Source organism: Vulpes lagopus, chromosome 2, assembly GCF_018345385.1.
Source record: "Vulpes lagopus strain Blue_001 chromosome 2, ASM1834538v1, whole genome shotgun sequence".
Classification (NCBI taxonomy): domain Eukaryota; kingdom Metazoa; phylum Chordata; class Mammalia; order Carnivora; family Canidae; genus Vulpes; species Vulpes lagopus.
Genome location: NC_054825.1, coordinates 159,938,067 through 159,951,190, shown reverse-complemented (window position 1 = coordinate 159,951,190; position 13,124 = coordinate 159,938,067). Strand labels below are relative to the sequence as shown.

Below are 13,124 nucleotides of genomic sequence, written 5' to 3'. Positions count from 1 at the left end.
TGTAAAATTGATTCTGTCCTGTACAAAACCAATTCCTTCATTCTTTTATCCAAATGTGAAAAAATTACTAGAAGACATAATAATATAATTTATAATCACAGAGTGAAAACAATCTTCCTAAACAAGACATGAGATCCAGAAGCCACATTCAGATTTAGATTCGACTACGTAAGATTTATGCTATACTTTATGCTATACTTTGACTATAGTCAAAGACAGTATAAACATAAGGTTTTAAATATCAGTATTGCAGATGATTATTACAACATATATGAAATTCATACCCTTAACATAAAAGTGCTCCTACAAATCACTTAGAAAATGACATTACTAAAAAAAAAAAAAAAAGAAAATGACATTACTATTCCCATGGGCAAAGGATTTAAAGAGGCAACAGGTGGGCAGCCTGGGTGGCTCAGCGGTTTAGCGCCGCCTTCAGCCCAGGGAGTGATCCTGGAGACCCGGGATTGAGTCCCATGTCGGGCTCCCCACATGGAGCCTGCTTCTCCCTCTGCCTGTGTCTCTGCCTCTCTCTCTCTCTCTCTCTCTTGAATAAATAAAATCTTTAAGAAAAAAATTAAAAAAATAAAGAAGCAACAGGTGACTGATGAATATATGATGAATACATATCTCACTAGACTTGGAAGAAATACAAGTTAAATCAATGAACTATCCATCTGTCAATATCAGATTGATACTAATTCCTGCAAAAGCAGGAAAGGAGATACATGTATGAACTGATGTGTAGGAGTATGAATTTGCATAAATTCTCAGAAGTCAACTTGTCAATATCTGAATTTTCACTGGGGAAACCCAAGATTTTTTTTTGCACTTAACAGCATACAAATTTTTCTTTCTTCCATATCCCATAAAGTAGATAAAACAATGTAAGAGATAACAAAGATCAAAAAGTAGAGGGTCATCAATGGATGAAAAGAATTGAGCAAGTAAAAGACAAAACGGAGGAAAAGTGTTCATTCATGAAATGTAGCAGAGGCTGCTCTGACCTGAAATGTTTGAATGACAGGGATTTCAATAAGAGGAACTACTCTGCCCAAATGCTGTGTACAGAGCATCCCTAGACAAGTTAAGGCTTCAAGCTGGTTGTGTACAGAGGCTGGGGAAGGTAAGTTGGAAATAAGGAGAAACAATGACAAGACTATTAAATGCTTTTCTATTTGGAAGCCAACAGCTTCTTCAGTCTACCATCTTCTGTAAGTAAATGGATAGGATCCTTACATCACACCATCCACAAAAAGATCCAGTTAGGGCAGCCCAGGTGGCTCAGCGGTTTAGCACTGCCTTCAGTTGAGGGCATGATTCTGGAGACCCAGGACTGAGTCCCACGTCGGGCTCCCTGCATGGAGCCTGCTTCTTCTGCCTGTGTGTCTCATGAGTAAATAAATAAAACCTTAAAAAAAAAAAAAAAAAAAAAGACCCAGTTAAATAAAATCCTAAATGTAAAACTAATGAGTAAAAGTACTACAATACTTTTGTAGTACTATACTACAATATAGTAGTTTACTACAATAAAGTAGTAGTTTTGTTGTACTATACTACAATATAGTAGGATATGTTTACTAACTCATGTTGAACATGTTTCTAAAAAAGAAAATGCTCTTAAAATTCAAAACAGGAAGAGAATATTTGTAATATAATACAAAAGGAAAGATGTAAGAACACCTATAAAAAAAACAAAGGACACCTAAGCAAGTATAAAAATGGACAAAATATGAGAATAGGCAAATCACAGAAGAAATACAGATGGTTGATAAATATAAGTGTCTGCTTAACCTCACTTGTATTGAGATGCAAATTTAAATAACGTACCATCAAAAAGTGATAGCTGTATGGAGCAATGAGTCCTCACTCACTTTGGAGGCAATGAAATTTTTTCACATGTTCAGTATAGTCCCTGTGGAGGGCAGTATGGTTAGTACATGAAACTGTGGAAAAAATCTAAATTTCTATGAAGGATGACTAGAGATATTAGTAGCAGTTGGAAAGAATGGACCGGTGATATTGACTGACTGACTAAAGGACATTGAAACAGCATATTCTGCAGATTTGCGTGGCATTATATATTTTCAAAACATTTTTGGGCAGCCCTGGTGGCACAGCGGTTTAGCACCGCCTGCAGCCCAGGGCGTGATCCTGGAGACCCTGGATCGAGTCTCGCGTCGGGCTCTCTGCATGGAGCCTGCTTCTCCCTCTGCCTCTCTGTGTCTCTATGAATAAATAAATAAAATCTTTAAAAAATAAAAAAATAAAACATTTCTAATATATTTAGATAAGTATGCAAATGCTTAGAAAAGGTTCTGGAGAGACACACCCAGAGAAGACCTAGTGTTATCTGTAGTATTTGAAGTTCTAATAATGTAATAATATAAGAAACTTTATGAAAAAATGAACTTAGGGAAACTTGGGTAGCTAGCATGAGAGATGGTGGCTAAGTCAAAACTTTTTGGAATTTGGAGAATCTCTGACTTGCCAGCCTTTTCCCATGCATACAGAGACCCCAGTAACCCTTCCTCTTCAGGAAAAATCATCTACAGCTTCCTGGGGTAATCAAGCCATATTTTTTTAAGTAATTTTTACACCCAGCATGGGGCTCAAACTCAAAGTTGAGATCAAGAGTAACATGCTCTGCTGACTGAGCCAGCCAGGCACTCCAAGCCATTATTATTCTTTTTTTTTTTTTTTTTTAAGATTTTATTTGTTTGAGACATAGAGAGAGGGAGAGAGGCAGAGACACAGGCAGAGGAACAAGCAGGTTCCATGCAGGGAGCCTGATGCAGGACTTCATCCCAGGTCTCCAGGATCACACTCTGGGCTGAAGGCAGCGCTAAACCGCTGAGCTACCCGGACTGCCCATGCCATTATTATTCTTAAATGCTTACTAGACAGTTAAGGATCATAACATATGAAGAAAACTATCAGCATAATAAGGACCAAGAGACAGAACTAAACCTACAGTCGAGAAAGTTTCTGTAATGACAGAAGAAAACTAAAAATTTATGTTAGGTTCCAACAGGTAAAAATGGAAAGCTATCAAAAAAGAATTAGATAATAGTGTATACTTGAAATTAATTTTTAAAATATTTCATCCATTTATTCATGAGAGACACAGAGAGAGGCAGAGACATAGGTAGAGGAAGAAGCAGGTTCCCTCCAGGGTGCCCAATGCAGGACTTGATCCCCATCCTGGGACTCTGGGATCACGCTCTGAGCTGAAGACACTCAACCAACCACTGTGCAACCCAGGTGTCCCAAAACTAGTATTTAAATACTGTTAACTATACTGGAAATTAAAATGTTTAAAAATCACTTTTTTTAGGGCAGCGTGGGTGGCTCAGCCGTTTGGCACTGCCTTCAGCCCAGGGCATGATCCTGGAGACCTGAGATCGAGACACATGTCAGGCCCCCTGCATGGAGCCTGCTTCTCCCTCTGCCTGTGTTTCTGTGTGTGTCTCTCTCTGTCTCTCATGAATAAATAAAATCTTTAAAAAATAATAATAATAATAATGGCTTGGAGTGCCTGGCTTTCTTTTTTAAAGAAAAACATGAATAGAAAAAAATCATGTTTTCTGGAAAGAAAAAAGAGAAGTCAGAACTCCTGAGAATGAAATACTATTGCTGAAATAAACTTAATAAAAGTTTTAAAGAAAACAGAGGAAACTTTACAAGCTCATACATTAAAAAGAAAATAAGAAACCAAAAAGACATAGAAGTTTAATCAATAGGAGTTCCAGAAAAGTTTACATAGAAAATATAAGGTCAAAAAAAAAAAAAAAAAAAAAAAAAAAAGAAAATATAAGGTCTATATCAAATAAATGACTGAGAATCTTTCTAAACTGAAGCAAGTTATGAATATTCAGCTTAGAACAACTCAGTGTTGGGCAGACTGAACTGGCAAAAACCACAATTACAATAGAAAAAAAGATATCCAGAATTATGCTTGTGAAATTTCAGAATACTGAAGATGAAACCATCCTAAAAAGCTTTTAAAATATGTGAATGTCTCCTAAAAAGAACATTAAAGTTAGTGTTAGTCTTCTCTCCTGTTAGCAATATTAGATAACATAGAACAGGATCTTCCAAGTTATAAGGTAAAATTACTTTGAATCTGGAAATCTATACCCAAAAGCATGAGGCCAAAGACTGATACTCTGTATATGCAGTTTGCTTCAGTTTACTCTCATTTACCCTTCCCTAGAGTATTAAAGGATTAGGTTTAGTAAAATTTGGATAGAACAGGAAGGCAGTAGCAAGAAAGGCTTCAATAAACAATGGATCTAACCTGAGAAACTGGTATTGAGGATGATGAAGATGATTGTTATACAACCATCAGACCAAATTACTGGTAGGGGAGGAATCCAGGGACTCAGTGAAGAAAATCTTCAGAAGGATTGGAATAGGTTACATTACATGAGTATGAAGTCGGATCATTTTAGCAATATGGTAAAGGCAAGTCTGTCCTTAGGAAAATGGAAAGAAAGGCAATTAATTACTGGCTCTGGGAAAAACAGAGGAAACCATAGCAGTTGTCAGATCTGAATACAAAACAAGCCCCCATGCAATGTGGTATGATTTTGGAAAATAGAATATAAAAAAGAAAATCCAGGGCACCTAGATGGCTCAGTTGGTTGGGGATCTGCCTTTGGCTTGGGTCATGTCCCAGGGTCCTGGGATCAAGCCCTGAATCGGGGGTTCCTGCTCAGTGGGGAGTCTGATTCTCCCAATTCCTCTCCCCCTAATCATGCACTCTCAAATAAGTAATCTTTTAAAAAACTCCATTTGATTGGGCAGCCCAGGTGGCTCTGCGGTTTAGCGCCGCCTTCGGCCCAGGGCCTGGTCCTGGAGACCCAGGATCGAGTCCCACGTCGGGCTCCCTGCATGGAGCCTGCTTCTCCCTCTGCCTGTGTGTCTACCTCTCTCTCTCATTAATAAATAAATGAAATCTTTAAAAAAAAAAATCCATTTGATTGATATTAGGAAGAGACTCACTCCTTTAAGCACATACCGGGATAATAACATTGGACCTACAGAGAAGGATATGTAATCACATATTGCTTGGCTCTGACGCTTCAGAGAATATTTACATTGTGATAATGATCAAGTGCTATTTTATTTCCAGCTTTATAATATATAGACAAATCACTTAAGTCTGTCTCTGTATGTATGTAGACCTACTGTCTACTTAATGTAAAAGGCAAAATGTAGCTGATAGACTGGATGGTGGGAGGTAGATAATAATAATGAGACTGAATAAAGCAAGGGTAAGGGGCAATATTCCCAGAGAAGGGATTCAAGAGATCTAAAATTGAAGAAATTAAGAATGAAGATTAAAAAATATAGGTTAGCTATGTTTCAAAGTAAAATACAACACAGTAGTGAATATATAATCCACAATCATAATATATTATGAATATATAATCATAGTAAAGATTACTAAAGGTGTGTCTGAGTGGCTCAGTTGGTTAAGCGTCTGTCTTTGGCTCAGGTCATGATCTCAGGGCATCCTGCTCAGCGGGGAGTCTGCTTCTCTCTCTCCTTCTCCCTCTGTCTCTCTCAAATAAAATCTTTTAAAAAAATATTACTAAAGAGTCTATAAAGTTGATAAATGGAGAACAAGCAACTGTCATAAACATTCTGACAGAGGGGTGCACAAGTGGCTCAGTTCAGCATCTGACTTTGGCTCAGGTCATGATCTCAGGATCCTGGGATCAAGCCCTGCATCAGGCTTCCCACTCAGGGGCAGTCTGTGTCTCCCTTTGCCCCTGCCCCTGGTCAGCTCATGCTATCTCTCACAAATAAAAAATCTTAAAAAAAAAAAAAAAAAAGATTCCGATGGAAACCTAATCCCAATTAGCTTAGAATAAAGGTTTTTATTAGTACCTATAACTGAAAGGTATAATGTATATATGGTACAGCTTCAAGCAAGTACTAGACTCATGAGATTAGTAGCTCTGCTCTGTTTCATACTCGGGCAAGCTCTCTTTGTGAGGGAAAAAAATGGCATCTGATATTAGACTTAAAATATCCTTCAAGCTTTTAGTCTCAAAAGGAAGGTGATTTCATTTCTCTTAGCTTCCATGTCAATCAGAGAAGAAAAATACAACTTGTTCCAGTTTAGGCTATGCGTCCACTCTGGATCAATGACTGGATCCATGATATGAGATACTCTGGCCAGTCTAGGTTAAGTGCACATACCTCCAGCAGCAGGATTGGATCACTGGACTGAACAGTTCACAAAAATTCACATGGAATGGAGGCAGTGTGGATGGAGGTTAAGATTCTGTTTGCGTAAAGAAAAAACTTGACCAGAACTGACAGGAGGGCATTTATCAACTCACTCACAAAATATGTTAATATTCCTATCTTTTGCTACAGAAAGACTGTTTGATTAGGTGGTGCTGACTCAGATACTGTAACTCACTCAATTGCCAAGAGTGAAGTAGACTCAGTACACTGTAACTTATAATTTAGCTATCTTGCCAGTAATCCTAAAACAGCTGCATGCTAGTTAAGGCCACTTCAAGAGCCTAGAGCTTGGGTAACAAGTGGTTGAGCCTCATCACCTGAACCATTCATGCTAGAAGTTCTTTTGAAACCCTGCAAAGGGAGCACGTGGGCTCAAGCCTTGGGCTCAAGGCATGATCCCAGGATTCTAGGATCAAGTCTTGCATTCATTTCCCGACAGGGAGCCTGCTTCTCCCTTTGCCTATGTCTCTGCCTTTCTGTCTCTCTCATGAATAAATAAAATCTTTAAAAAATAAAAAAGAGTTGGAACCAAGATGCATCCAGCCATTTCTCCCTTTTGTAATCAAATTAAAACAAGGAGAGTAAGAAACATGTAAGAAAAAAAGAAAAGGAAAGAAAAAAAAAGAAACATGTAAGAACTCCATCTTTGATGAAGTCAAAAATTATCTACAATTCTGAGCTTCAAAATCCATAAGGAAATACTGCTAAAATGTGTTAAATTGATGCTGTATAGAAGAGTATGATATCCCTCCAAAGCAGTGTCATATCTGGAAGAACAAAAGAAAAGGCACCTTGAGGGGTGCCTGGGTGGCTCCGACGGTTGAGCGGCTGACTCCACATTCAACATGGAGTCTGCATGAGATTCTCTCTCCCTCTCCCTCTGCTTTTCCTGCCCCCATGCTCTCAGATATAAATAAAATCCTTTTAAAAAGGCACCTTGATTTGTACCTTCAAAGTGTTACTTCAAAAAGTCTGACTTTAGAAGCCTTCCTAAACTGTTTACAGTTGCAAAGTGGCAGGGTGAGTAGCTGAAGGGTTCAAGGAGGAAACACTTGGGTTTTGAAAAGGATCTATCATGTCATGGGAGAAAAACTGTCAATGATATGCAGGACAGCAAGGCAAAGGCTAAATCTTTACTACTCAAGATGTGTGGGCTATGGACTGGCAGCATCAGCATTACTTGATAATTTGTCAAAATTCCAGAATAGTGGGCCCTAATCCAGACCTAGTGATTCACAATCTACATCTCTATAAGATCCCCAGGTGATCTGAATACACAGTAACATTGAGAATCACTGGGCTAGGGATCCCTGGGTGGCTCAGCAGTTGAGCATCTGCCTTTGGCCCAGGGTGTGGTACTGGACTCCCAGGATGGAGTCCCACACTGGGCTCCCGGCATGGAGCCTGCTTCTCCCTCTGCCTATGTCTCTGCCTCTCTCTCATGAATAAATAAAATCTTAAAAAAAAAAGAGTCACTGGGCTAAAAACAAATTTCCTGCCAGGCTGGAGTACTGACCTTGGATAAATAGCTAGATAAAGAAGAGCTCTATTTATTCAAAGATTTAAAAGTCTAGCCTTTCAAAGACCCTATGGAATAATGTTAGACTCAGACTTAACAGAACTTCCTTCTACCAACACTGAACAAAATGAACAGCAACAAAAAATCTCAGCACCTAAAAGAGCAAAGTGATACCACCTCACATCACACTATGAAAAGTTGAATACAGAAACAACAGGACCACACTAAAAGGACATGCCAGGATCTTTGGCACTTTCTGCCCTCTGGTAAGACTAGGAATAATGGAAAAAAAGCAGGTAGAAGAAATTCTGAAAAACTATACTAATATGTATATATTCTAAATTGAATATTAGAACTTACCTGTTTTTTGATCCAGGAACTTCTCCAAAAATATTGGTAAAAATTTTCAAAAGTTTATGTACAAGAATATGAACTGAACATTGTATTTTATTTAAACTCTACATCCATAGGGATTCCTGTTCTCACTAAATGTGTACTTGAGATAATGCACCTCTGGTGAAGATGGAATTATGAGGGAATAGTTTACCCTCCCATCTGAAACACTATAAAAACTGGACAAAATATATGAAACCTTGGTTTCAAGACACTGGGCATCATTTCAATGAAATGAAAAAATGGGAAACAAATGAAAGGAGTACTAGGACTTAACCAAATAACTGCATGAAGAGTTTCCAGACTATGGTCACTCTGAGTTGAGAAGACAGATCTGGGAGTCAGGGAGATTGGGGTGGCTAGAGTTCCCAGGATGAAGTGCCTGAGAGCTCTTAGGAAAAAAAAAAAAAAAAACCTAGACATAGAATTTTTCATCTGTGTAAAAACTCTAGTTTTTACCAGAACAATGATCAGTGTGCATGCATGTGAGGAGGAAATCACCTGAATTACCTGGGGAAAGAATGGAAATAACTACAAAGAGAAATGAACAAATCCAAAATTATAATAAGAGATTCTGACACAGATCTCTCATAGCAACAAGCAGAGAGACATCATAAGGCTACTACACAACCAACCAACTTTACCTAATTGACATTTTGAAAACCCTCCACTCAAGAACAGAACACAAATTATTTTCATATATACCAAGAATAGTTACCAAAACAGATCACATCCCAGGCTTCAAAATATATCTCAATTAACTTAGAAGAATTCAAGTCATACAAAATGTTTCCTGACCAGAGGGGATTAAATTATAAATCCAGTAACAGAAAGATACTTGGAAAATCTCCTAATGTTTGGACCTAGGTAGTACCCCATTGGTCAAGAGAGAAATCTAAGGGAAAACAAGAATTATTTTAAGTTGAATAAAACTTAAAACAGGCTTACAGCATGTCCGAATGTGTGGGATGCAAATAACAGTTCATAGAAGGAAATGTAATAAATAGTATCGTTATAAAATTTTGAAAGATCTTAGTGACTTCAATTTCCACCTTAACTAGAATATGAAAAGCAATGAAATGCAAAGTTAGCATAAGAATGGAAGTAATTACTAATAGAAATCAATGAAATAGGAAACAAAAATAAAAGGTCAATAAAACCAGTAAATCTTAAGAATATTGGAAAAAAAAATACTCAAGGTACCAATATCTAGAATGCCAGAGGTGACATCACCACAAACTCTGTTATGAAATGGGTTAAGAGAATGTTGTGAACTTTATGTAAATAATTTAACTAAGATGAAATGGGAAATTTTCTTGAAAGAAAATACCAAGTTTCTCAAGAAATAATCTGAACAGTTATTTAAAAACGTATTTGTGAGGCACTTGCGTGGCTCAGTGGGTTAAGCATCTGCCTTTGGCTAAGGTTATGATGGGGGGAGGGGGGAGTTCTGGGATCAAGTCCTGCAACAGGCTCCCCTGCTCAGTGGGGAGCCTGCTTTGCCTTCTCCCTTTGCTGCTTGCCCTGCTTGTGCTCTTGCTTTCTCAAATAATCTTTTTTTAAAAAAAGGAATCTGTAATTTAACTCTCCCAAATATTTCCAGATGTTATTGATAGTTTAGTTCTGCTACTAAATAGCAAGGAATATACTTTATATAACGTTTTAAAACTCAAAATTTGTTGTATGGTCTTGTGTACTCCTTCATGTGTAATTGAAAAGAATGTATTCTGCTCTTGTGGTGTTTTATAAATGTCAACTAGTTAACTTGGTCAGTTGTGTTGTTCAGGTCTATATTCTGATTTTGTGTCTATTTGTCTTATTAATAGCTGAAAAACAAAGGAGAAATCCCCTGTAATAGTGGGTTGATCTATTTGCCCATTTTGTTTTTTTCACTTGTGTAATTTGCACCTCTGTAGTCTAATACATAAACATTTAGGACTGTTACATTTACCTGGAAATTGATCCCTTTATTATGTAATGTTTTTCTTGATCACTGAATACATTTGTTGTTCTAAAGTCAGCTTCATCTGTTATTTCTATAATGACTCCGGTTTTTTAATTTTCAAAATATTTTATTCACGAAAGAGACAGAGAGGCAGAGACACACAGGTGGAGGGGGAGGCAGGCTCCTAGTGGGGACCCTGATGTGGGACTCAATCCTGAGCCAAAGGCAGACACTCAACTGCTGAGCCACCCAGGTATCCCTCAACTTTTTAATTTAAATTCAATTTGCCAACATATAACCAATCCAGTGCTCATCCCATCAAGTGACCCCTAAGTGCCTGTCACCCACTTCCCCCAACTGTCTTTTTGTTTGTATGATCTTTTTCCCCACTATTTAACTTTTAATTAACTATGCCTGTATAAAGTACGTTTCTGCTAGCATCTAGTTGGGTCCTGCTTTTCCGTTCAGTCTTAAATGTCTTAAGTAGAGTATCTGCTTTTGATGTAATTAAAAAGTATATTTGCATTAAAATCAACCTACCCTCAACCACTTTCTAATTGCCCTTTGTCTTTTGTTCTTTTTCTGCCCCCAACTAAATACTTTTAAATTATTCCATTTTATTCTATTAACAAATTTACCTCTTTAAAATATTTCAGGGGTTATCCTAGTGTTTAGAATATATACCTTTAATTAGCCAGAATAGATCTTCAAGTAATACATCACCTAACAAAATCCTGCACAACATATTCCGTTTCTCCCTCCCACCTTTTGTACTTGTCATGCATTTTGCTTTTATATGTGAGAAACACACAAAGCATGTTACTGTCTTAAAGTTATCTTTTAAATATTTAAATAAGTGAAGAAAAATTATTTTACCTTCATTTATTCCATTTCTCCTTTCCTTTCTGTATATCCAAGGATCTGTTGTGATTTCACAATCCTTCTGCTTCAAGAACTTCATTTAACATTTCAAATAGAGTAGATCTTATGGCAATGTATTGTCTTTATTTTGAGAAAGTCTTCATTTCTCTATCAATTTTGAAAGAGATTTCCATGAAGTTTCACAAAGACAGCTTTTCTTCCAGGACTTTACAAATGTCATTATCCTCCAGTTTGCATGATTTCTAAGTCTATTGTAATTCTTTTTCTCTAAGTCTGCTATAATTCTTATCTTTGTTCCTCTGTAATTAAAAAAAAAATCCTTCTTCGTATTCTGAGCTTTATATATGCATGTTCTGGTGTCATCAGCCATTGAATTTCCAAATATTTCTTCTGCTTCATTTTTTCTATGCCTTTTGGGATGCCAGTTATGTGCTGACCAGATCTTTCCCCACAGCTCTTGGATGTTCTTTTGTCACCTCCTCCCACCCCACATCCCCCTTTGTTTTGGTTTGGGTGATTTTTATTACCCTATCTTCAAGTTCAATTATTCTTTCCTTGGCTGTGTCAAGTATGTTGAAGGCACGGTTTGTGCTCATTTCTAGTATTTCCATGATTCATCTACTCAAATGGCCCATGTAATTTGCCTGTTGTGCAACTTTATTAGAACCTTAAACATATTACTTATAAATTGTCAGTCCAAGTGATCTGTGTCACTTCTGAGTAGTTCTAGATTGTTCTGTCACTTGGTGGGGGTGGGGGGTAATTTTTTTTTGTTTTGTATGCCTTGCGATTCCACACCTTCCCCCAGCCCCAAAAGCTAGGAATCTTGTGTAGGACAGTAAAGAGGTAGATTTCTTGGAAATAGTTATTCCTTCTGTTAAGCCTATGTAGGTGTGTGGAGTGGGGTCATTAACAGAAAGGAATCCATTAGGTTTAAGTTTGGTTGGATGTGGTTACCCTGAGTTCAAGACAGTTTTAAAACATTAGTGATTCCTTAGAACAGGACCCTGTTTTCCCAGTGGTTTATGTCAATATCTGGGTCACCTTCAGGGTTGTGTTCCTTGTTATGTCTCAGAGAAAATCCGGTTATACTAAAACATTTTCATTAATTCATTTATTCACTATTTAATGAGTGCTGATCACTTATTTACTAGTCACTGTACTAAATACTGGATTACAATTCCTTTAATACTCCACAACCCTCTGCCATTATGTTGTACATCTGTACTTCTCTTTGGCTTCAGTAGCCTTCCAACTTTTGTGTACCTAGTCATCTTTAAAGTCCTGTTCTTCCTTTAATATGGTCACTATCTCCAAGTGATCCCTGTCCACATATCTTCCATTTACCGGAGTTCACCATTCTCTCTGATATTACCTGTGTATATGTCTCCACATTTCAATATCCTGTATGCCCTTATAAACTGTGTCTGCAGGCAAAAATATCTTATTAGTTTATATATATTAGGTTCACGACTAATGATTTGGAACCATCTTTATGGCAGATCTGCAGAGTAATTAAATAGAGGGGTGTAGAAGGGGAGGGAGACTAGACATGCCTCTCCATGAGCATCCTGTTATGTGCTCCCGTATTTGTATGTTCACTCTTCACAAATCTGGATATTTGTCTCTCATGAATAAATGCAGTCTTTAAAAAAAGGGGGGGGGGCTATTATATATAGTGATTAGCTGACAGGAAAATAGCCAGGTACATAAATCCAGGGTTTTCCCCCAGGGATTAGTCAGCTTGGGCTGCCATAACAATATACCACAGACTAGGTGACTTAAACAAAAGAAATTGAATTTTTACTTTTGGAGGTTAAAAGTTTGAGATCAGGGTGTCATATGGTTGGATGGTACTGAAGGCTAGGTTCCTGGCTTGTAGACAGCCATCTTCTTGCAGTATCTTCACATGGAAGAGAGAGCAAACTCTGGCATTCTTTCTTTTTAAGATACTAATCCTATCATGATGCACCCTCATAACCTCATCTATCACTAAATATCTCCCAAAGATCCCATTTCCAAATACCAACCCCATTAAAAATAGGGGTTTGAAATCTGAGAGGACACCTTCAGGGAATTGCATCTCATTCTCCACCAATCACTTATTGCACACCAATATTC

General features: G+C 37.5%; 1 long non-coding RNA gene across 1 annotated transcript; it reads right to left on the bottom strand.

Moving 5' to 3' along the window:
• Positions 1–755: 755 nt before the first annotated feature.
• On the bottom strand, positions 756–4,857 carry LOC121484480. Its single transcript, XR_005986052.1, has 3 exons — positions 4,301–4,857; positions 1,831–1,915; positions 756–1,411 (listed from the first exon to the last, which is right to left on the bottom strand). It is a non-coding gene; the product is annotated as an uncharacterized LOC121484480 (long non-coding RNA).
• Positions 4,858–13,124: the final 8,267 nt, after the last annotated feature.